At 42.2% G+C, this 26613-nt stretch overlaps 1 protein-coding gene across 1 annotated transcript in view; it reads right to left on the reverse strand.

Annotated features, from left to right (window-relative positions):
* The window catches only part of FAM135B (family with sequence similarity 135 member B), a 210591-nt gene extending 184343 nt beyond the window's left edge, over positions 1-26248 (reverse strand). The window contains exon 1 of the mRNA XM_069780111.1: positions 25936-26248. The gene's annotated coding sequence lies outside the window, so the exon portion shown is untranslated. The remainder of the gene's footprint in view (positions 1-25935) is intronic.
* Positions 26249-26613: the final 365 nt, after the last annotated feature.

Below are 26613 nucleotides of genomic sequence, written 5' to 3' on the forward strand. Positions count from 1 at the left end.
AGGAAATCTATGGGTCTCCAGTGGGGTACATCTGAGAACTTCAGGAACTTTCTGTCTTTATAACATCAGAGTGAAGCACCACAGATCAAGGAAGCTTTGGTAGACAGAGAGTCACAGGAATGTTACTGGACTTTGGACCAAATGATGCAAACCATGGGTACTAGAGATTGCCAACACTGCTGAAAAACAGCAATGCAATGGGACGCAGGGCGATGTGGGACAAAGTAGGCATGATATGACTATTGGTCATACCACAGTATTAAGATTACATGGAATACCCACAAAAAGGTATTAAAAGTGAACGTGGAAGACCCACTCAATAACACCGTTGAGACAAAGAGAGGGAGCTGACTATGAAGCACATACTGCCATGTAATGATGGAGAATATTTAAAGAACCTTTTCATATGGGATTCAGCTCCATATTCGGACATGTGAATTTAGGTGTCTACATGTGCACCCAGGTACTCTCCCCATTGCAGTCAATAGACTGCGGGAGCCTGCAGAGTTTTTAGTGCACTCAAATAGGACAATCAGAATTTCAGCCGGTCAGCTGAGTAGACTGTTTCTCAGTCTCTCATTATTTCCAAGAAGTTCTATATTTTTGAAACTCTTTATAAAACCCTTCATTTTTCTAGTAATCCATTTGAAATCAGAATAAAGTATTCCAGTAGTAGTCACTGAGCCTCAGTAAACACTTAATACTTCCTTCCCATTGGTATTGGTAGTCCCCCTCGCACAGTCCAACAGAATACAAAGCCACTTATTAAAGCCTGGATCTTTATATTCGTATGTGAAAATATTTGGCTTCTTATTATTATTAACATCCTTCCTGAATGTATTCAAGCATCACACCAAAACAAGTTAGCAGGTAAGGTGCTTTTAAAGTTATATAAATCACAAATCATATTTGTTAACTTAGCTGACCCTAATATGGTAATTAACATAGAATTAATCTCTCTTGAAGAGATATAAACCATATGAAATCAAGAAAATCTGGAATCCAGCCCAGCAAAAGGGTTATATAAAGAGGATGTACTGAACCATTTAGTCAACAACTTTGCAGTAATCTTTTAAAAGAAGGTTCTAAATGCTAAATTTTAAAGTGCTAGAATAAACTAAAATCTGAGGACTTTATTCCTAACCCCAGAAAACAGAATCTTAACTACATCTTCAGAATGAGAAAATTTCATATGGATAAACATTGTTCACAGGTTAACCATCCTTTTTGCTAGTGGATTTTGTCAGCTAGGAAGATTCATTCCTTTAAATGAAAAAAAAACCCCCCCACACACACAAAAAAAAAACAAAAACAAAACAACAAAAAAAAAAAACCAACAAACCAAAACCCAGACAGATGCTGTCAGTCTTACTGTAATGGCAGGGAACAAATCTGGCAAGAGCATCTAGTGGCCAATTCGTTGACTCAGTCTCTCTTGCAAAAAACTCGAGCTAAAAGCTGCAGAACAGAGACAAGCTATTGGAAAGAGATGCATAACCTGGTTTTAAAAATAAAAACAACATGAACGCTCCAAGGAAGGGGAATAAATTAATCAAGAAATGAGAGTAATGAACAAAAGAAGAAGGGTTAAGGAGAGAAAGAGTCTTCTGCAGGAGGACCCACAGCCTTACACAGAGAACCCATAATCTCAAAAGCGATGAAAACTGAGCAGGTAATTGCTAGTCTCCACCCTCCATAACTTCCAGGTACTTTTCTGTCAGGGAAGAGGGCTCATGCCTTATTCCTTTGCAATCTTTGGACCTTCAATTTCTTTGAGGCTCTAAAAATGTTGAAATGTGATCCTGAGATGACCATAAATAAGCTATGGAGGAAACTTAAATGAAACTGAAGTCTAAAAGTATCACGCTGCAGGACTGTATCACCAGGAAGAATGTAATTGTGCGAACAGCTTCAAGTTGACAGGGCACCATCCAAACCCACTTGCCTTAGGAACCTTTGTAATTCAAAGCTGTGTTTCACACAACACGTTGACGATGGTCCAAAACCAAGGGATGGCAGTTTTCAAACAGGAACGTATTGCTTTCTCCTAGTGCCTCAGTGGTCAAACGGACACAGAAGAAATCCATTTTTCAAGAGACATATGGTTGCATCCTTCACAAGGCAACCAGTGATTTCTTATCTCCCCATTTTATTAACCCAAATCGGCACGGGCCCATTAGACAGCACAGGAAGGAAGCATAAGAAAGCTATTAGACAGAGAAGCTGCCTTTTCACGCCATCAGTCTAAATATACTCCCATTATCACTCACAAAGGCTAAACCCGTACCTCAATCCCAAAAAAGTCTAAGCAAAGTTATCAAAGGAAGCCTTAAAGATGCCTTAATATGATAAATACCTTTAAATAGGGACATCTGCATTTTAAAACTTGTAGACTTTGTAAGGCGTATACAGCAATTGGAGCTTTATTAGGCACTGAACAATTCCCATGTCATTTAGAACTCATTTTTGCCCTCAGCAAGCAACTCTTCCCCTTGCCTGTTTTAGAGCCTTGACACTAGGGGTCCATCATTCCTAGCATTTAACTCTCAAGGCTCTGACAGCCGAACATACTTAGTCTTATAAATAGAAAAACATTTGCGTCAGCCACTACACTATGTTAATTCCCTAAATTGCCATATATTCATTACTCGTTATCAAACATCCCTTTCTCGCCCTCATCGGGGAATGATCTCTTGTGTAAAGGAGATAAATGTGGTTAACAGTCTAATTAATCTTCATGTTAGATCATATTTTCTTAGAAGGAAATACTTAAATTTGTGGAAGGCAAAGAAGGAATATCAATAAAATGGAAGCTCCCCTTCCTAAAAAGACAGTTCAGTTTCTGTTCGCTTATAGTGCTTCTAATTGCAATACTTCAGACATTAGTGCTTTCATCCATAGCATTTCCATTCCCATTTCTCAGGAGGAGCTTACAAAGATGATAGTTCTCCGCCTGTTAAGCCACACTCCCACCACAGTGGATTCCCATATGAACAGAAGAAGGTTCTTTGCTCCCATGACTGGACAAACTTCCCTTGGCTCTTCCTGTTCTTCCCAAGTCATCTGTCACAATACGGGAATTATGCTGCAGCATTGGATAAAGTTTACAGTACAAGCATTCATAATGGGTGGTCTCAGTGTTGCCACGTAACAAAAATTTCTTTGAATTTTCTACCATATGTGGCTTAGTCTTACAACCAGTATGTTTATTCTCACTTACTGGAGGACCAGATAATCATATAACTATCAGGATATTTCACGGGGCAATGAATCATGGAATGGTTTGGGTTGAAAGGGACCTTAGAGATCATCTAGTTCCAACCCCCCTGCCATGGGCAGGGACACCTTCCACTAGACCAGGTTGCTCAAAGCCCCAGCCAACCTGGCCTTGAACACTGCCAGGGAGGGGGCATCCACAGCCTCTCTGGGCAACCTGGTCCAGTGCCTCACCAACCTCACAGGGAAGAACTTCTGCCTTACATCTAATCCAAATCTACCTTCTTTCAGTTTAAAGCCATTACCCCTTGTCCTATCTCTACACGCCCTTGTAAAAAGTCCCTCTCCAGCTTTCTTGTAGGTCCCCTTTAGGTACTGGAAGGTTGCTACAAGGTCTCCCCAGAGCCTTCTCTTCTCCAGGCTGAACAACCCCAACTCTCTCAGCCTGTCTTCATAGGAGAGGTGCTCCAGCCCCCTGATCATCTTCATCACCCTCCTCTGGGCTGGCTCCAACAGGTCCATGTCCTTCTTATGTTGGGGCCCCCAGAGCTGAATGCAGCAATTAATTTGTTAATAACTGTGCAGTGCTTTGAAGAGGTAAATAGCTGTAAGTGCTGGGTACTATAATTAAGAAATTGCTAGATGCAGATAAACTGAAAAACAAAATTTCATATCTGAAATTACTACAGAGCTATTCACCCTCCATCTGTGGATACTGTTCTTGCAGCAGCTATTGATTGCATAGCAGTAAGCTTGAGAAGGCTTAATTCTGAAAAACTAGCAGGTGAAACATTGGTCTTATTTAAGCCAATAAACACCTTGCCCTGACTTTAGAGTGTCGCTATCTTGAGAAGCTAACTTTCATAGTGATATTATTCTAGTTTAGGCACCAGCAGGTCATTCTAGGTATGCAGATTTACTTCTCAAGAAGCCACCTTATCTACACACAATGACTGACTAGAATCATCGGCTGTGTCCTTCTCATGTGCTTTAGCATTACTGCAGGGGGAAGGCAGATATGAAAAAAAAGCTTCTCTGCTTCCATGCCTGGAGATCAGTTTCAATAGCTTAGAATACCTGGAACTAGTAGAAACTCTAAATTTTCATCATGCTCATAGGTGGTAATGAATATACTCATTGCAAATCAGACTTCATTTTTGCTTCAAAGCAGGCTCGGAACTCTTCACTTTGTCTCATATTCACCAATTTCATTAAAGTCACTTTGACAGTTAATTGGCCACGAAGTGCTGCCACCTCGTTCTGCATTGGTCAACAGAGGATGGTGACTTGCAGCAAGGAGTGACTTGGGCAGGGATCAGCCTGGCTTACCACGGAGTCATTAATGATTTGCATCACTGATGGAGCAAAAGCAGCATTACTGTAGCTCAGACACTGTAAAGAAGTTATAAGGGAATTATGTACTATGGTCTATTGGGTTGAGAAATCCCAAAGAAATTCATCTATTCTTTACATCAAACCAGAGAGCCCAAACAAAATGTTGTCTCTCTAGACAAGAAATCAAGTAAAATCATCCTTCCACTGATGAAAAAATACCAAATTAAAGGCAATATGACTTGCCTTATAAGTCTTCTTCCAGGACAATGTGCAAAAACTGGTCTCACTGGTTGTGTATGGAGCATTTGTACAGTGAACTTGTTTGCAACACCTAAGAAAACAAAATCTGCTTTTCCAGACAAAACTTGATACTGAGGTCAACCTAGATGCATAGCAGCTCAAGTCCATTTGCAGTCTAGCCTGATTTTGGAGGCACAACACCCAGGGTAGAGAGACTGCAGGTTAATAGTGCAAACCCTTGCCTAAACTCACGCAAGTGAATCTTCAGGGGATTAGACCTTTCTACCCACAATATGCTCCAAATCACTCTTCTTTGTTTTGTGATATTTCTTCATGTTGTCTGTCAAATACTGAGTTGGCACCACTGGATTCATTGCTCCCAAAATGCTTTTCCTCACATTTCTAGTAAAATTAAACAAATCTAAGCAACAGCTCAGTTTGCTTTCAAAAATATGCACAGATCTACTAGTTTATCTGATTTTGTGGCAGTCAAAGAGATCTGCAGCCTCTCCCCAATCCCCAAAATAAATCATTGAGCTGAAAAACAGCATTTGAAGCATTATGGGTAAACAGTCACTTCTGGCAATACAAGCATGTGGAGCGCAGCCACAGAGCTTGGGTACACAGAAACCCAAGGCTCTCCAAGGCTCATTACAGCAGTAGGGAGCTTGCTGCAGAAAGAAGCAACTTCCAGGTTGCATGCAGGTAGGTAGGCAAAAAACAGATCCAGTTTGCTTAGCGCAAGCTTTCCTTGTGTTGGGAGAAAGCCACTAACATATAGGAAAATTAAATGAAACAAAACAATCCTTTGCATAAAGAGATTCTGCCACAGGAGACTGAAGAAACACTCTGAAATACAGAGCTAAATTCACCATTCCTCATTTTTTGGTCAGCTATTGTTATAAAATGGACTACCCTGAACAGAGTCAGATGAGGGAGCATCTCAAGAAAACACAACTCAAACCTACACCACAGAGTCTTTGGAGACACAGAGTGCAAAGGCTCTGATTCAACAGGAAAACAGCAGCATGAAGAAACCATTTTTTTACGTTGCAGATGCCCAAACAAAAACAGAAGAAACTGGATTATGCAGGTTCTCCACAGCTTTAGAAAGACACCCGAAGTACAGAAACCAATCAGTAGGTTTGGGGTGTTTTTTTTTAAATAAGACTCATACTACTGAAGGTATCCTATAATTCTTTTTCAGTTTTGCACTGGAAGTTTCTTGCCTTAGTGCACTACAAAGACAGTAGACTGTTTTAAAGCTACATATGTTCATGTTCGTGTTGTCGTTCCAAGACAGAATTATCATCATCAACTTCACTTGGTAAAGGTTGTTAGCATTTCTGTGTCTTAACCAGTCTAATTAAGGCTGCTTTTTCCTGAGTGGAAAGATCACAGTAAAAAAATAAACATTTAGCACCTACGCCTTACCTCCCAAATTTTCGTATAATTTTGAGAAACATACAATGCTGTGTAGCAGTTAATATATTTGGAAAACTTGAGGGAGGTGCAGGTGAAATATTGGCTGAAGCACAATCAAACATGATAAACTACCTACCCTGAACCCTGGGTATTGCTACCACAATAAATAAATAAATAAAATTGAACATGGATTCAAGGTAGCTCTTCACCAGAGATTCACTGCTATAAAATATAACAAGGTATTGTGTCCATCTTTCTTCCTCTGAAACTCTTACCACCACATCTCTAGGTATTTGAAGACAAACCTGCAGATCTGAGAGTAAACAGATCCAAGACAGTGAATAACTGATTCCTCTTCTCCATTTGACACCAATTGTAGTAATAAGACCTTCGTTGAAAAATAAACAAGCTACATAATTAGTCTGCTATCTGAAGTCTCTTATATTCCTCATTTCAAGGAACATCAGTCACTCGCATCCCACATTACTTCCTTTCCACTCAGGCAGCGTCCTTCTTAGTGCTATCACAGAGCATTAATTCTGTTAGAAATGCCAAATCACATAAGCAAAGTGAAACAGAATATTGTTTACAACAGTGTAAGGAATCCCATCATGTTTTATATTTCCTGCCTAAATTTTATATATGTTTCCACTTCACATTTGAGCCTTGGCAGGCTCAAAATTATGCTTAGCAGCTCAGTTGAGACATCAGTTCACACTCTCACGAGATGCTCATGTAACTCCAAGTGAACCAGTCAGGTGTTGGAAGATAGCTTCCAGATCACAACTGCACAAGTCAAGGAACACAGCACACTTTATAAAAGCCGACTATTAAAGGATATCAGAGAGGAAAGGAAAGATATAATCTCAAACCTTAGGGGAATGCACACCGTTTAGTTATCACCATCTCCTGGCTGGCTTGCTGACTGATGACAAGAGCTACAGATGGAAAAGGTGGGAGGGAGTTAAAAGGAAAGCTGTCCAGCTCTTACACTTTCCAGACTGTCAACAGCTCTTCTCTGTTACTTTTTGTGAAGTTTTTTCAATTTCCCTAGGAAGAATTGTTCATAGCTTTAATTACTCTCAATTTCTAAGACACAACATTGAAACAGAAAACAGACACTGGAGGAGTTCTCTGCTCCTGAATTCAGTAAGGACCATGTCATTGGCTTCCACCAGCTTCACAGGGACCCTCAGAGAACAATTACAACAGGTCAGCACAATTTTGGAATAGCTTCTTTCAGGGCTCTGCGGTTCAAAGCTCGATTATGAGCCAGACGAACCCATCTTTTTACAAGATCCACACATTTCCAAAACAATGCCTGTTTCTCTAAGCTCCTCCAGTGACATTTTGTCCCAGTCGGAAACTCAACAATTCCCTCAGATCAGCCTGTACACCTAGGGAAATCTCACTAGAGCTAGATTTTAAATATGACATTGTTTTTCTTCCTTACCCTTTCCCCTCCTATCTTCAATAGCCAGTTATGTGCAAACCAAACTGAAAAGAGAGTAATAAGGTTTGACAGAGATCTGAAGCCTAAGATAATATCTCACCAAGGCGTTAAGTCTCCCGAGCCTTTTGTAACAAATAAATGGCATACCGTAAAACACAAATGAGCATCACTGAAGCTGTGATTTCATTGTCCCGATGGGGGACCTGTGCCTGGCACGAGGCCAGCTACGTAATTCAATACTGAGAGAGAGCACACAAATGGACCTCGGGAGGAGGATCGATATTAATGTAATCCCATCTACTAATCAAAAGAGACTGAGGAATTAACATTCGCTAGGAAACGTCTGCTCAAAGTTGTCATAGCTTATTGATAAAGATAGCTTTGTTTTAATTAAGATACAAAATGCCAATTCCAGGTCTAATTTTAGCTGCAAATAATCGGTTATTGATGATATGTCTGGATGAATTCCTTCAACCTGCCGTGGAATGTTGTTTTTTTAACTAGATTGGCCAGCGTGGATTGGTTTTTCATGCTGAAAGGACACCACATTCTCATACTGTCTTCATCCTCCAGGCACAAGTTGTCCATAGTTTCTTATTTTCCCCATGTGAAATGCATTGTTGGCCCCATGCTAAACCTAACTGATGATTCTCCATCCACTGCTGTCTATTCACCTGCAGGACTGTATCCTGCTTTGTCTATCCTATGACATGCTGAAAGCAGCAAGCCAATATGCACACCTCAGAAGGCCAGATGACACCTCAAAAACCCAAACAAGATGTGCCCAGAAAGGTTATCTCCTGCATTATCTCCTCAGAGCAGAAAACACTGTAGCTGGTCTAGGCTAGGTGAGTTTGCCAAGATAAGGAGAACTAACTTGTTTAAGAGTACATTCAATGACAAAGAATAAGGCCTATATCTTCTGAACCCTATGCCTGACCCTCCCCATCACTCTTGAATATTACCATCTGTGAACACTAATCCTGTAAATCCTTCTGGCTGCTTTATCTTTCAAAAATACAAATCACACAAACAGCCATTTTTAGTGGAGCACGGCAAACTGATGCATGCTTTTATGACCCACGGGAACTTTCACCCATCAGTGGGGCAGTGTTTGCAGAAGATGTCCACGCAGATGGTACTTCCCCCTGCATCTCGGAAAGCAGCTACTGACCAAGGCTTAGCTTCACAGGGCTGACAAACCTCTTCTGATCTAGTGCTGTAACAGCCAAACAGCAGTTAGGCTGAGAAGCAATACATGGAAGGGCAGGGTGTTTTGCTGCAGTGGGGTGTACAAAATCATTTTCCCAGTTTCCTTCATTTTAGGTTGTCCTCACTCAAAAAAGCTGTAGAGTTTTGCTGCAAATCAAACACAACACACCCTAGCCTCTGCAAGATCTTGGGCGCAAGCGAGGGCCTTCTGACATAAGTTCACTAAATCTTAGGCTCAGACACAGGTTCAGAACTCGCTTTTGCATCTGGAGTCTCCATCTGTAACAGGCCACAGTTGCAGATAGTTTCATCACGTTGATCTTAAACACTGAAACTTGAACGTGTTTTCTGATTTGACCCAAATGACAGTGCATTCCTATTGCAAGTGTTGGTGTTCAAGGAGCTACATGCAAGTAGTCAGACCAAGGAGCAGAGCCTAAATCCTACACTGCATGCGCTAAAACACATAGCCTCACAGCCTGACCGATCCTCTGCTGATCTCCCACTTCCATCATTCAGACGGGCTGCTTTCAAGGTGTGACTTAACTTAAAAGCTCAGGCTTTACTTCTTTGACAAGCACTTGGTTGACTCCATCTCCCTGCTGCAGAGCTGTCAGTCCAAACTCACCCCTGCTCATTTCCCAGGCCTGCTGACAGCTCTTTATTCATACCTTGCCAGTACAAAGTACAAGGCCTATTCCCCTCCCACCCACTTATTTGCAATCAGCTGGTGCAACTATGACTCATCCACTTCTAATACAGACTTCAGAGACCCGTTCAAGGAGTTTATTAGCTGATCTCACAGTAGCTGTAGCCTTCATAATTAGCTGCAACCATTTAGAGAGGAATAATTTTAAAGATTGCCACTTTCTTTCTCTCCTTTCCCTGGGTTTAAAGAGGATGGGGTCTTTCCAGGAGACAGATGGCAGTGGAGATAAGAACATGGTCCTACGTGGGAAAACTGGTCACCTCCCCAGTACAGACGGTCTAGATGGTTAGAGCTCTTTAGGAGAAGAAAGAGATGGGAAAGAAAGCCCCCTTCCTATGGAAAGATGCTCAGATTTTGGAGAAACAGAGATTGGTTATAGGTTGGAAGGAAAGGGAATGAAGGTATGGACAGGGAAGCCAGTGAATGAAAGGAAGAACATGGGTGATCCAACTTCTTTTACCAGAAAATACAGCAATCTCAAGCCCACCTAAGATGAAGGGGCTACAGATATCAATAAAATATGATCTTTATTTCTACATCACTTCAGTTGCTTTCAGGGACCTGTTCAATACTCAGAGCTGAACACATTTCCATGATGCAGAACTTACATTCTGCTTCCAGAGACAGAAACACCAAGCCAATTGAGGGAAGGAGTTGAGCATCTCTTATGAGACAAGCACAAGGATAGGCCTACCTCAAGATCATCCTTCCCAAACTGGACAAAAGGGGCGATGAAAGAGATCTGAGGGAAAGGGAGAACATACCCTCCAAAACCAGGGACAGGTCAGCACAGCTTTCCGTCTTGGCTAATGGGGAGAAAGACAAAAGGGAAAGCAAATACCTGGGAGCTGTGCCCTAGCAGTCAGCATGGTGGTTTGCTGGGCTTAACACTGAGATGAAACCAAAATGTGGCAGGTTCCCATGCAGGGACAACAGAGATGAGGAGAGAAGAGCTGAGGGCAAGTCAGCAGGAGGCAATGGTCAGCACATGTCCATGAAACTGGAGATGTACAGGCCAACCCTATTACGTGCTGAAGCACCACTGAAGTCAGGACATTGTCCACTCAGGGAATTATGCTTGGGATGATTAGCATGAACCAGTAACGGCACAACACAATTGCAGGGAAGTGGTTATGAGACGATTTCCCTTGTTTCTGCAGCAATCTGTGGTATGGGGACATGGAGATAAAAATGGGTCCAAGCATTATGAGAGGTCCTTTATATTGAGAGCTATTTAACATAACTCTGCCCACATCTTACATGTCTCCTAGGGGAGGTCATAGAAGATGCTGGCAAAGAGGGAAAAGAGAGGGCACAAGCTGTGAAGGGTGTTTCTAAGCTAGAAGAAAAAAAAAAAAAAGAAAAATGCCTACTGGAGCTTTGCTACCTTTAGCCTTCCTGTTTTATACGCACCATCATGAACACTGTGGTTTTTAACAACTGCCTTTTACAATCACAGCTACATGATAATGGCAAATATTAAATCCTACTATGGCACAATGGGGATTTTTCTTGAGAAAGACACTGACTGTTTTAATCTACTGTGGTAAAGTAGATGGGTCTCCTTTGAGCCCTGAAGAAGAGATTGCTAATAATCAATTTATTATAGGGCAACTTCACCATGCACTTGGAAGAGGAAAAAAACTGTTTTCAGTTTTGTGTTCTGTTGTCACAAGTGTCTTATTTCTCTGTGTATATACTGAGCCCCAGCATTCTGCAGTGCCTTTATATTTCCTCCCCTCCATTTTCGGTATAGAGTTCAGTATTCTTTTTTTTATACATTGAACAAATGGAATTTTCAGCTTTACAGAATAAAATTAAAAAAGAAAAAATTTAACAAGTTTGGGGGTTTTTTTGGTTTTTGTTTTTGTTTTTTTTTTTAAATATCTTGCATAACACAGTATGCAGCACCAAAACCAGGCTTTCTAAATGCTTTTAGCAAGGAAGGCACTTTGACATTTAAAAAGCAAAGCAAAATACAGATAGCATTCTATGTACTAAAGTCTAGTGTTATGTGCACTATGACCTAACAATTTCAGCCCTGAAAAAAACAAAAACCCAACCTACAAACATCTCTACATATGGATAGCAGTTAATGATCCAAGAAAAAGATGTCGGAGTTCACTTTTTGACTTCAGAATACTGGAGACAAACATGGCACACAGACAGACAATAGCAAGACCAATGACAGACATTTCAATGAAAAGTAAAATAAAGAATCCTGAAATAATAAATTAGACAAACTGTATCTATGAGACAAACTGCAAGATACAGACTGGATGTGCTGTCTGTGAGATGGGTAGGAAATTGGCTAACAGGCCACACTCTGAGGGTGGTGATCAACGTTTTTGGTGACAGGCTGCAAGCCTGAGTAAACGTCACAAACTACCTTGCTGATCTTAAAACCAGGAGTGGAAACCCTTCCCCCTCCCAGGAGAAGTTTTTCCATTAACTTCATAGGAGCTGAGAACATCAGTACCTGGCCCTTCAGCTAAGGGATTTTCTACAGCTGAAATAACATACTCATTCTACTCAAACCAAAGCATAAAAAAGTGTTCATATCACTAATAATTCTCATCACCTGCTTCTGAAGCCTTCTACTTATGATGTGGACTCCATAGGAGTCAATGACCAGATTACAACGCACTATTTTAGGAGAGGCCATGCCATGTTTCTGGTAAGACATTGTAATGTTTTGGAGAGCACACCCATGGGACCTATAGCAAGCAATTTCCTGACTGTGAGTGGGTGGGTATTTGTGTTCAGACTCAAAATGAAAACTCTCCATTTCCCACGAAATAGCATTTTTTTGACAGAAATAAAAATATTTTGATGGATCTGAAACACTGTGTTTCGGTGAATCAGTACATTTCATTTTGAGGTTTTGGGTTTTTAAAAATCTATATAGCTCTTTTTTTTTTTCTAAAACAATTGCAATTTGAAATTAAAAAAAAGGCATTTCAAAACAAAACAAACCCTGAACTTTCCAATAGGATTACAGAACACTTAATTTCCAGCTTTTTCCCAAAACAGATTTTAGAAGATCAATTCTTCCCACAGGTTGATGTTAATTTAAGTGAAAACATTTTTTAATTGACAAATACTTCACTGCAGGGAAAAAAAAAAACAACAAAAACAACAAAAAAACCACAACCACCCCCCCGATTAATTCTTATATTCAGAAATAATCTTCAACCCAGTTCTTATGCACCAAATATTCTATTTACTCACAAAGGATTTTATTTCCCGAGATAACCATACATGTAGAAAGGTTTTCTGAAGGATCTCCTCTCGAGTGGTGAGAATTTATTTAGAACTCAGCAAGGGCTATGAATCATTCAAGTTACTTCTTTCCATTGTACATTACTTTGTATTCATCAAAAGATAATTTCATCTTCCTTCATACAGCTCTGTTAAGTTTCCACAAGTCTCACCTAAGTGTAATAATTCTGCATTTTCTACCACTTTTATTACTTTGTTGATCATTAAATCAATGATCTGGAAAAAACCCTATGTATTTGACACTGATTTGGGGCTTACAGTAGATTTGCTGAGACTTGACAAAGATTCATAAACAAAACAAGGTAAATATTGTTCTTAAAAGGCAGGAGTTTGTATTCTGTCTCAGCAGTTCCATTGCTCCAGACTGGAGGAGACAACATTTTTAAATGAATAGTTGAGGTTCCTGGTGACAACCCACCCTCTTGACCTGCAGATCCTACTGGAGCAACCACAGAAGTCAAGTGAACAGCAGTTGTGCAAGATCATGTACTACATTGCACAATGGTGGAGAGAGAAGAAAACAATAATTTAAGTTGTCTTCTCAACATACTGTCAGCAATGTCTAAGAGGACACAGGAATGACAATTTCTGGAATAAGTTTCCAAAATGCAGCATGCTCTACAGAGGGGAAGAACTGGATGATCAGTGCTCTTTGTCCCATCAGATCCCCTAACAGCATCGCTGCAGTCACGCAGCAGGACTGTCTGTTCTTAGGCTGGAGAAGGACCACAACTTTCTCCAGCAGCTAGAGCCACTCGTGGCAGCATCTGCAGCAGCAAAGTATCTCGGCCTCCCTCCTGCACCGCCAGCCACAGTCGGTGAGGGCACTGCAGGCTGGACTGGCACGGCACATCCCCCAGCTGGAGAGCAGTTGCCACGAGAGATGGTGGCACTCAAAGTGTGGCACTGGCCACCATGGGACCTGGAGACAGAGGCACACTGACTAATCCAGGTTGACCGGTCTGTGCATGGGGTGGGGGAAGACAGGCATGGGTCTGGGGCTTAGTTTACTGTCTGGATTTTTCAATTTTTCCTCAATTCTACACACCTCAGGCTATAGGTTTTCGTCTGGCATCATACTGCTGCTCTCCTTGACTTCAACCAGTCAGAAAGACTTGCTGTGGATGAGCCAGGAAAAATCTACAACCATATTAGAAGTTTAGGCTCTAGAGTAACAAAAGGCAAAGTCCAGGTGGGAGTCCTGACGAAGGCAATGAGGCCCAAGCCTCAGCATGTCTTATTGTCACTCTAATAGCGGTTGTAGGAACGAGGCCTTAAGGTGCAATTCTTTTCACAAGGTTGTTGATTAGCTTACTACTAGACATACTTCATCCCTTTGGGAATCAACTTCCAACCCTCTTCTCTCCCCGCACAGAAAAAGCTATTAAGGTACAAATAAGATATTCACAACTAAAAGTGTTGTCTGCAAAGAACTGCTGGTGAATAATGGAAATTTCCTCTACCAAAATGTCTTTTTTTTTTTTTTCTCTTAATGTGCAGCCGTAACATCTGCAAATACCAGAAACATGCGTATTTCTTTAAGAGAAGCTGTGTCTTCCCATAAATGCACCCACACAAAGCACTAAATTAATTCTCCAAACAAAGGGTACTGCACATCTGAACCACTGCAGAGGTGTGCTTAAGCTATCTCTGAAAAAGCTCTCTCACGGGCAAGGAAAGGATGCTGCTCTGCTTGGGCTAAAGCACCCTACCAAACTGCTGTGGATCCCAGGGATGTCCCTGGTGCAGCTGGGCACCAGGCTAAGGCAGTTATAGTGCCTCTGTTACCCAAGCTGGCTCATGGGTTTTGCATCCTCGAAGCTCAAATGCAGTTTCCAAACATACTACATTTTTGCCAAATATGCTGTTTATTCCCTGACTATATCTTACAACTAAAATCCTTCAGTATAAGTAATGTGAAGCAATGCTAGGGGCTGCTTCACCATTCCTTTGCTGTGGCAGTGCAGCAACCAGCCAGCAGTCTGAAGTGGGACTTCATATAGAGGAACATGATGGCAGATCAGAGGAAAGGTGGTCTTGCCATGCCAAATATCAGAACAGACTGGAAACCTGAATAACAAAGGCAGGAGGCCTGCATATGATCCTTCATGCAAAATATATCACTATGCCACACATCCCAGGTAACCTACAAACAAGTGACAGTGGTGCCTGGAGAAGAGGGATAAGGCTCAGGATGTCCATGCTCTGTTCCATACTTTGACAGTAAATTAGATTGTATACACTTGGTAAAATGACAGACACCTACAGCGTAAATGGCTGTTCCTCCACTATTTGTCCAGTTTCCTGTTTAGACAGCGGAGACAAAGTTTGAGCATGATCTTTCTATCCTAAAATAGGCATTTTAAAAAAGTTGTCTGTGTAATGCCTTAGAAATACCTGTTTCTCTGCCCTATCTGCAAAAAGAAAGCTGGTGGCTACTTTGGATGAAGTTGACTCCACTGCAGATCACTAAAGTAAAGCAAATTAAATTCCACCCGTGACCAGGATCTCATATAAAATGAAAATACTCATGGGCCTGATCTTCCCGTACATGAACTAGCAACAACATTTCTGCATGGAGATCCTTGCATAAAAAGGTGAAGGGGGCTGAGCAGACTTCATTGTAGTTCAAAGAGCTCCCAGATTGTGTGACTCGTCCCCAAAATCAAGGGTGGGCTGGGAGGGGCATGGTATTCATCCTCTCTCCAGTGGTCTGGCTGCACAAACTAATGTCTCACAGGATGAGCTGGAGCCAATATCCCTCCAATTTTGTACCCATGCAACCATTAGAGGAAATATCCTCACCCAACGCAAGTCTGTACTCCAGAGCAGGAGTAAATGGAGCTGCATTGCCTCCAGACAGTTTAACACCAAAGGCGGGATAAAGGCAGAAAAGAGGACTGCTGACAACAAGACCATCATCCCTATCACAAATGCACCTTAGCTGAATAACCATCTCTATTTATAAAATGTATTTGAATGGAAACTACTCATTACCAAGATTCACTCCACCCATCACACCGTACATCTAGTGGTATATACGGATTTTAGAGTGTGTGTCTGTCTTAAGACTAAGAAATACTCTTCTTTCTAGCCAGAATAGGCTACAGGGATTCTGTTGCCAACCATAACATATAAAAGAACCTATAAAATTACAGTCACACACTAAGGCATATGTCTCACATTTAACTTAATGTTTATCTTGTCAGGAAATCCAGCTAGACCATGCCAACATTTTGTTTCATTCATGCTGTCTTCAAAATCATCTGTTGTTGAGGGAGGAAAAGGAAGGGGAGAGAAAAGAAGATGCAAGAGAATTATCTAAATATTAAAAAAAGAGAACAAGATTCAAGTTAATCTCACAAATGAGGCTCAAAAATGAAATCATTGAACAAAAGCCTCCATCAGTAACAGCATTCACCTTTACTCCTCTCCTATGGATTAAAGTCATCATCCCCGATTTCATATGGAAAATAAACAATGATTCTAAAAATCTGCCCTTTGCACATCGACAACAGGAAGTGGACTCCTTGACTTCTGATAAGCCTTATTCTGCTGAAAGGTTTTGTGATTTTTGCTGCTGAGGAAGTCACCTTAACATGCTACAGACCTGGTATTAGCCGGTCCTGAAGAACACACTAATGACAAAAATCAATTGCAACGTAGACAGAAGCAAAACAGTGAAATGGCAGCTACTTCTTTCAAAATTATCTGAAATATCTGCATTTCCTTCACATTAAGAAAAGCATTTCCTTACGTAAAACACAGCTTACACAACTAAATAATTAATCATGATGAATTATTTAGAGAGATGTGGACCCAGTATGTTTACAAGTCCCAAGCTGTTTTACAAAAGAGGAAACATTTATATAATTGGTCCTCAAACTCTTTTTTAAATGTTCTTACAATGAGGGGGTTCTGATTATCAGTGGTACTGGTCCTGAAAGCAAAGCATTTATAAACTGAGCTTTTGGTGGGAAGATGGGATAAGAGAGAAATGACTAAGTAAGGTGATCTTTTCTTAGTAATTGTTGATTATTGCTGCTGAACAGATGATTCTTCAAAAAGTCATCCTTTAAGCCTTGAGTTATCTCAGGTATGGTAAAAGGTCTCCAAACTAGATGTAATTAAATCACTGACCTGAGGCATTATCTCCCGGAACAGTCATCTGCCATGTACAGAAGCAGGGCAAGCCAGACCCATTTCACTATAAACGTCAGCACTTTCCCCCTGGCAACTCGTATTCCCCAAGTCCCCAGAGGAAGCCATTTATGCCTAGGAATAAACCTGCCCTTGACAGCCCAAAGATGCTTTTGATAAGTTCATCTTCACCTCTGTCATGCTCTGCATGCTGCTCTCCTCTCAGAGTCTTTGCCAGCTTCCTCTGGATGTCTCCACGGTCAGAAGTCCTTATGGAAATGTTCTTTGCACGTGCTGTCAGATCTTCTCTCTCTCTCTCAAAACAATCTCTCTCTGAAGTTCCTGCTGACCCTAGTCCTGACAATTCAAAAGCTTTTAGAGGCCACCCGCTTTTCATTATAAATGAGTAAAAAGCTGGTCTGGATAAAACTCTGAGAAAGCTGATGTAACCCCACAGATGACCCTGATTTGAGCAAGTGATTGGAATAGAGTTCCCTTCCAACCTGAATTATCATATGAACCTATCCTATGAACAAAAATGGCTTTTTGCTGTTCACTTCATCAAAGAGCAAGTAGAATAGCAGTCCCAGAAAGAAGCTAAGGCTGGCTAAGAAGGAGAGGAAAGCACTCTTGTCATTCCTGCTGCCCCCTTTATCTAGAGTAACCTCAGCCCAGAGAAGTCCACACAAGAGGCACCTATTGCAAGAGAAATAACCTCTGTGCTTTGCCTGGCCTGTTCCAGCTGATCCCCATGACTCCAAAGAGTCTCAGGTGCAACACAAGAGAGACTGATGTCCTCTGATTTACTGATTGTAATATAGCACAGAAGGAAAAAGGGCAGAAGAAAAGCTCAGGTGCATTGAGGAAAGGGCTTACCTCTAGGTTAAATCTTTTAAAAACAGTTCTGTTAGCCACATTTCTTCATAAAATATACTGTCATTTTCTACTCTGAGGGAAGCACCTGTGCTTGTATGGTAAGCAGACACCTGACTTTGGGAGGGGAAGCAAGGCAGGAGTGCTGATGCAGGCACCTGTATTCCTCGTGCCTGCAGGTGTGGTGAACAAAGTAGCTACAGTCATACCCTTGCCCACTCCTATCCCAGCCACAGTTGTCTCTGTATTCAAACCAGTGAAGGATTCCCACCGCAGCCAGGGTTTTATTACACGTAATGCAGAAATTTCAAATTAGAGCATTCATCTGTTGCTTCTTGTCTTCACTCTTTTAGCAATATGTTGTGTTTATGTCCTTTATCCAGAGACCATGTCTCATCATTTGTGCCCAACACAGTCAGTTAACTCCCTCTTTTCCTTGAGAACCTTTCTTCATCTACAGTGTGTTCCTCATCTTTAATCTACCATCTGACAATGCAGCAGATACTCCATTTTGCGCTGCTGATTCTGTCATTAGATGTGTCCTAATTTAATCTAACTAACCTATTTGAAGGCCCCCCATCACCACCACATCTGGGCCACTCTTAGCTTATTGTCATGGAGACTTCAAAGTTCATAGCAGAAAAAAAAACATATACAGGCTAAATCAAATTTCACCCTTGTAAAGCCTAAGTTGAGAGGTTGGGCATGCCCTGGGAGGCTGTAAAGAAAAATGGATAAATCTCTTTGAGCACAAACATCCCTTGCACAGTGATAACTCCAAGGCTCATAATTCAGCAGGGATCTTGACATCTGCTGTTTATCCCCAAGCAGGAGCACGGAGCAGAGGAACAGAGCAGCCGTGGTTACATCCTTGTCCCTGCTGCAGGTCACTCCCACCTCGTCAGGTGCTACCAAGATCACATAATCCAACCCTAGGACAAACTGGCTTCCCAAGACATCCTACATAGTCTCTTTCACCCTATACAGTCTGTTTATGGCTCTGGAGAATTATTAACTTGCCAAGGGTACTAATTAACTTGCTACGAGGGGCCTTGCACATCTGAGGTAGAGTTTGGCAGTCACACACGCGGGTCACCACAGAGCACTGCTGATCTAGCAGCTGCTGAAAACAAAGGCAAGCCATTTCCCCCACCACCAGAGCCCAATGTGTGTTCAGCATGTGCTGCTGTAGGCAAGCGGGTTATGCTATTGTGTATTTTTAGTTCAACTAGCAGCGACTATTTCTGCATTCCAATTTCTGATGCTGAGTTATCCCACCTTCTGTTTCTCGATTAGGGTATTATTATTAGCTACACTAAACCGATGAGCTTCTCAGCACGGCAAGTTTAATAAAGCACTAATGTCACCCACTACCAACGCAAGTCACCTAAAGAAAACAAGGCCTAATTTACAGTGCTACCAAAAATCAGCAAGAGTCTGCTGATCATTCCTCACTAGTTTTTTCGCTGGTTTTTTTTTCCCCAACAATCTTTCTTCCTTCCACAGACAAAAGAATTGATGCAATCCAAAACTTGTTCCTCCCTTTCCCACCATAAAAGACAGACCATATCTAAGGGCTTTTCACATAACTTTCTGGAATTATTATTCCTCTCCATTTTGGGCCAACCTGCAGTTGTTGACTTCTTGCAAAAAACAGCAGCCTCGCTGAAATAATATCTCTCTACCTAGTCACTATTCTGCCTCTCAATGTCCCTGACTTTGCTGCTCGGTTCCCCACACAAAGACAAGGAACGTTCTGGTGGTTGTGACATCCCAGGCTAAAACAGTAGCATGACTTTGATCCATCTATGACAGCCAACAAAAGCTTTTCCACCAACAGGCTTCAGGCTTCCATGCCTTTCTCAAAAACAATCTCTTCACAGCCTTGTGCATTATCTTTCCTTCTGAAAAGACTTTTGTGCATGGGGCTGAATCCTGCTGTTTCTGAGGTCAGTAGCAAGCATCCTATAGCCTCCAGCGGTGAAAGGGCTGGGTGGCTGTAGAGCAAAGCACTCTAGAACATAACACAATGCAACTTTATTTTCTCTAACATCCACCCTGGCAAACTGTACCCTCACACAGCTCAGCTTAGACACAGCTGCAAAGGGAGAGGAAAACAGAGAGAAAACAATGAGGAGACATGGACAGAAAAGAGAAGTTTTCAGCTAAGATTTTAAACTAAGACAGTCAGGCAAAGAAAATAAATAGGGCTGTGCTGCTGCATGGTGTAGAATAGATTTATGCACCGTAGTGTACTCTGTAAGCGCCTGTAAGAAGAGTCACTTGCAGCAGCAGATGCTGCTCAGCTCTAATGAACTCCATCTGCCTTGTCCCACAGAGATCCTCATGTCTTAAGACGTGGGATAGTTGGGTCCTAATAGTACAGAAGAGCTGTGCAGATGTAAGCCAGTACCTGCTGAACTCAGGTACTCAATCACACAGAGGGTGAACATTTGCTACAGGTATTGGCAGCTAGCAAGCCTGCATCATAGGCTCAAAACCTGTAGCTCAGAGTCTCAGTCCTCTGCAGAAGCCAAAATACCAGTAAGAACCCAAATTTTGTTAGATCACACAAATCCAGAAAAGTGGTATACAAAGGGTATGATCTTCCATAATTGTGTGTTGCCCCATGCTTCCCCACCACCTCTAAAACAAGTGGGAGACTTTCTTATGCAAACAAAATCATTTCAGCAGTTGTTTCATGCAGACATCCTCAAAACTGACACTCACAAGTCAAGGGCCTATTTGGCTAGACCATGAGGTTACACCATCTACAAGCATCATCTGCCCACAATAAGGTCAAGACACAGCCACTGAGAAAAATAAGAGGCTATGGGTGGAAATGAGATAATATAATAGGGATGGAAATTTTCATACTGAAACACCCCACTTGTAGAGGACTCAGTGGAGGAAAATACTGGTCCTTTTGCTCTGTTCTTTATGAAATCATTCTCAGAAAAGTGGATTGCTTTTCCTACTGCCACAGTGGTTTTGCCAGTATGGGCTGACAAATTGACAGAGCTACAAACAACATTTCACTCAAGCCACATCCTCCATGTAATACTCATGGGGTTTTGGGCCAAGAACCAGTAATGCAACACTGCTTTCTAGCCTCAGAAATAAATGCAATGTTAGCAGCATGTTAGGAACCAAAATTACATGGTAGAAGATGCTGGGAGAGCCAGACTCCTTCCCAGTCACACAGATCTGGGTAGTAACACAACAGGAGAGATTTGTTTGCCCAACTAGCTGGACAAAGAAAGAGCCTGCTGCTCTCCAGGCTGCTAAATGGTGGCATTGGGGTCCTAATAGCACAAGTAGTCCCTATCAAGCCAAATTACATTAAGAAAGTCCCTCTTGTCATTGTGCTGCATGCTGTGAATCCTTAAAAGCCACACTGTTACCAGGAGGTCAGAATTTGAAATTTCCATGCAAGAGAGACAGACTCCAACTTATTGTAGCACCACTACTATGCATTTTCAATACAAGTCTGTCATATAATGAGTAATATCTGCAATTCCGCCTTTAAAGTCCAATAGGATGCATAAGGTCTGACCTATCCATGACAACATCACATAGCTAAGAACAAATAAGAACAAATGTAGATAAATATACCTGCTAGACACAGATGAGAAAGTACAAAAGCAAGGATTTGGTAAGTATATATACTAGCAGAAGGTCAAACTACTGCTTAAGCTGTCTTACACCTATGATCCTAAGGATGAGAAAACACAACAGGTATCAAGAACATATCAGGATATTGCATCTACCGACAGTGCCTCACGTGCAGTAAGAGAAGTAAACTTTGTGGATCCTTCTGTGTCCGCTGAAGATGAGCTTAGATTTCTCTGTGGACGTCAGCAAAACCAGATTCACTCTTTACCTGGCCTAGCCATAAAAAAGACTTACTTCAGTACTGAAACATAGCCACATCTGAGGTGCAAGGGCTCCAGACACAAAGAAAACACACCAAGGCATGTCTGAACCTGAGAGAGAAGCAGAAATGCCAAGAGATTCCTGGTAGATTTGTAGGAGGACCAGGGAGAGCACCCACACCCCCTCCAAGGGATTCTTTTTTGATCTGGGACAACACATGGATGTCAGAAGCATCTCAGTGTAGAAAAGAAAGAAATTCTCCCTTTTACACTTTGTTTGGATGCTCTGTCTGCTGCAGTAAACTGGGAAGAAGTAAAACTGCTGAATAACAGAGTCCTTAACATTGCAGGCACTAATAATAGGATTAGAGAGAGAATAAAATCATATCTTCTTGGATTTGGAAGATTTGGAAGAAGCCAACTTCTGACTCACTCGCCCAACAAGTTGAGATCAGGCACGTCACGGTGTCGACCTTCTGAAGAAGGACTCCGATGAGCCCAGCAGCCACAACTGCTCTGGGTAGTTTCAGTCCATTACCTCCTGGAACAGTGTTAGCAAAGGTCAGGCTACATCGCAGGCCCTGGATTTTTTGCAGCATGTCAGCCATTGCCAGCATGCGAGGAAGGGAACCGGGTACGGGGTAGATCAGAAGAAATACACACAAAGTGAGTCACCTGCGCTATTCATGCTCTTAGACACACTTTTCTCAATGCTGTGCTGCCGGGAAGCACAGACTCACAGTCTATCTCACCAACTCAGGGGGAAGGTTTTAATCCAGGAGCAAGGAAGCTGGTGGACCCCAGGGGATGCTGAGCAGAGAGACCAAGAGCTTCTACTACCTGAGCCAATGGACTAGAAAGGAATTATAAACTTTCCAAGTGCTAGTGAGGGTATCTGCTAGGTGGACACAAAAGTCCATATTAAGTGGGCATGGGTATGATTTAGACTTGAGGAGAACCTGCCAACACCAGACTGATCCCTCAAGAAGATGAATATTGGCATTAAAAGTTTATTTCCTCATCAGGTATGAATGGGCCACAACTCCTGCTAGTTTCAAGGCAGGATCTCACCCTCCCCCTACTCACTGGGAAAACTTTTATTTTCCATGGTTATGTGTCTGTCTCATTAAGCAGCAAATCTAGCCAATCACCATACAGCGTAAAGGGAAAAAATTGCAATATTACAACAGGGAAAATCACAGAGTGTGATTATTGAATGGAGTAATAAACGGCAGTTTACACAAAGCCTCTGAATAAAATGAATAACATTGTTAAACTAAATGCAAGGTACCACATTCATCATCAAATCGTCTCTTGCCTCAGGTTACTACAAAGTAGGATCTGGAAAACGGCAGCTTCCTTATTTAAAAAAAAAAAAAAGCCCTGGCTGCAGCATTTCAGAAATCCCTGTCTCAACCTGTTGGCAAATGCTGACTTTTGAAGAGCAACTATTGTATAAGTCTTCCTTTGTTCTGAGCTCCAAGAGACACAGTGGGTGACTAATGAAAATAAGAATTGGGATTTTAAAACATGCTTAGTAATATCATTAGATAGAAAAATAGCTTTTTTCCTTAGAACAGTGCTAGTGAACAACACTAAGTGGGCATCAAGAGACCAGCTCTTAACAGCCATGCACAAAGCAAAAGAAAGACAGTGTTCTCTTCCACTACTAAACAAATAAAATATAATAGAACAAGCCATAAGGCAAAATGAAAAAAATCTCTCCTAAGCTTTGCAGTTTAAACGAGGGAAAGAGGTGCAAGGGTGGGGGTCACTGAGCATTAAAAATTGGTTATCTGAGGTGGGGAACATCCTTGCTGTTTACACTGTTATCAGACGCGGTGCCCTGACTTACCATAAACAGCCCTCCACAGAGGGCTCAGGAAAACATCAACCTTTCCTGCCTTTCCCAGAGTCATTTCTAAAAGAAGTTTTGCAGCCCTGCAGGAATCAAAAGTCCATGTATGAGTTCTGACTTCCCCATAACCATCTGCCCACAGCTAGCAGCAATGTAAGACTACATAAGAATATTTGCAAAGTGTTAATGTGTAAACCCCGAAGCCCTTTGACCTTCAGTCATTTGCTGGCACTGCTGAGAGGATCGCTGCTCCATGCCTTACTGAGGTGCCCCTTGACTATGGATTTACATATTTGCAACACGTATAAACAGGATTTTGATTCTGCTACTGATATCTCAGTGTCAGAAGCACAATCAGGTTTGTGCTCTTTTTACAGGCATTTTTAGAGGCACTTTTTTTCCATCTCTATTATTTCAAAGGAAAAGTTGCAAGATTTAAATATTCTCTAGTTTTGAAGTAGACACCAAATCTTACACAAAAATACACTGTGTAATGCGGCCAGGCTAGTCTAGTGTCCTGAGGACTATAGCCCTACAGTGCCTCAGTTTAATTAACATAAGTATCCAAAATCATCCCCTTCAGTTAAACTTGGTGTCCATGAGCACTGTTGTTAACATGGATCAAACAGCTCCTTATAGAGAAGACCTGTTGTGATGATAAGGTCAGGTTCCTAAGGAAATTATTTTGCAAATCAAAACACTGATTCCAAATACTTGTCTGTGTTTTCTTTTTCTATTCCTCATCCTAAGTTCCCTTGGCATGGGACATAATTCCCAGGTAATTTTTTACAACATTTCTGCATGAGAACTGGGCATGAGGTCCTGCTTACCCAAATTCCTTGTTTTCCTGTAGCTTGCAGGAGGAGGATGCTTATAATCAGAGAGAAAGGTGGGCCCAATTCTGCTTTCTGTTCTATACCTATAATGTCAAATTATCTTCCAGCTCCTGCTGATTTTACAAGGATCTGCAGACACGTAGAAAAACACAGGACTGGGACCAAAAAGCCCTGTGATTTTCAAATCAGGTTTAACATGAAAGACAGGTGCCTTTTGCCTTTACTATATTACCTGGTATCGGGTCATACCCAGACTGTCCCCACAGTATAAATAAGAAGCAGAATTATAGCTGTATCATATTATGGGACAGGCTCAAAAGCCTTCTTTTAAAATGTTTATCATAATTAAAGCCAGCGGCATTTCCAGCCACACAGACGGGGATGATTTGGGGAGGACAGGGGAAGATCAGGACACCAGACAGGGAGAAAAGGGGTTTAGAGAAGGAGATAGAGAAAGCAGCAGCAGCTCTCTTTCTCCTTACTGCTGACAAAATAAATAAATAAATAAATAAATAAATAAAAATAGTTACGTGGAAGTGGAAAGAGCTCTCTGCAGTCATTACACAGCAAACACTTACCGCTTGGCTTAAACTTACTTCTTATTTTCTCCCCCTTCATGCTCCTCAGACAAGTATACACTCATCCACAGCTATTTGCCTGCACAAGGATACACCACAGCTTTGGATCTCTTCTGTTTTTAAAATGACAAGGACTGTCCCTATATGCCTTTGGATTAGAGCTGTTCTTCCTACCTTTTTAAATGTACCCAGTACATGCTTTCTCACACACAGATGAAGTGAGCATCTCTTACTGCCTGGACATCACACCCACAGCTTTAAGAAGAAATTTTTTTTTTTTTTTTCTTAGAAGGTGTAAAGGTGTAAGAGCAGTATTTTTACAGATATACATATACATATATTCACAGGCATGATTGTATTGCTATTGCAATGATTTAGTCTGGCTTTAAAGCACTTAAGGTAAATGTGCCAGTTGTGGACTACAGTGAGGTTTCTAGTCTTGGCTATTCATACACCTCTCTGGTTTACAGCTCTCTGCTGAATATGATGAGAGAGATTTATTTGTGGAGTGGGCTGAGACAGAAGTGCACTGTCGCATGATTTTTTTTTTTTTTAAGGGTTATTAATTACCATGTCAACCTTTGCTCTACTGCTGCTGTCCACTTTTATTTTGGAAGCACAGCTGTTCAACACTGATCACGTTGGGTTCCCCGTTCACCCCATTTTCTACCAACCTTTCGGAATATTATTATTCCCTATGTATCTGGGTGGAGCAGAGGGAGAGGGACAGTATGGCAGAGACGAGAAACATGAGCCGGAAAACAAGCTTGCCTTGAATTGTCATCACACCGCCGGTGGAAGGAGCGAGCCAGAAAACTAGCAACAAACACTCGCACGCAAACACACGCCAGGCACACACCACATCGATCGCGGGCAGTTTGCGAGCAGCCCCGCAGCTCTTACCTGGGTTGTCTGGGATCCCTCTGCAGTGCACCTCCCTCAGCTCCCTCTCTCCTATTTTTTCCCCCCGTAGGAAGCAGCGGGGCCGGCGTCGGTGCTGTGGCTGGGTGACGGTGCAGGTAGGGGACGGGCAGGCAGCTGGCTGCAGCTTCAGCTGCCGGGCTCTGGCTCCTGCCAGGGCTGCTGCTGCTGCTGCTGCTGCTCCTGACGATGCTGAGGAGGAGGAGGAGAGCCCGAGTGAGGAGGAGGAGGAGGAGGATGCTGGCGGTGATGCTGTTGCTATGGTTACCCAACTCAGCGGCGGGCAGCGGCCCCGCTCAGCGCAACAGCTGCCCCAGCACCCAAATCTCCTCGACACCCGTCACGGCCAAATGGTCCTCGGTGGACGGGCACGGGGATTTCACGCCGGAGTCCTTCCAGAGGGACAGGGACGGAGGGGAGGATGGAGGTCACTTCCTTGGCGCGGCGTCGGGGCTCCGGGAAAACAGATGGAGCGACGCATCCGAAGTGTTTGCGGGCTACGCTGGCGGGTAAAGGGCTCGCCGCCCTGCAAAGGTCAAACGTCAGCCTCCAGGAGGCCAGAGTCTCATTTTTTAGGGATGCCTTGCATTTTCATAAGGAAGTGAACAAAACAGCAAGGCTGAGGAGGGGAATCATTTTCAAAGTTCCTGTTTTGATGCA

Source organism: Haliaeetus albicilla, chromosome 3 (assembly GCF_947461875.1).
Source record: "Haliaeetus albicilla chromosome 3, bHalAlb1.1, whole genome shotgun sequence".
Taxonomy (NCBI): domain Eukaryota; kingdom Metazoa; phylum Chordata; class Aves; order Accipitriformes; family Accipitridae; genus Haliaeetus; species Haliaeetus albicilla.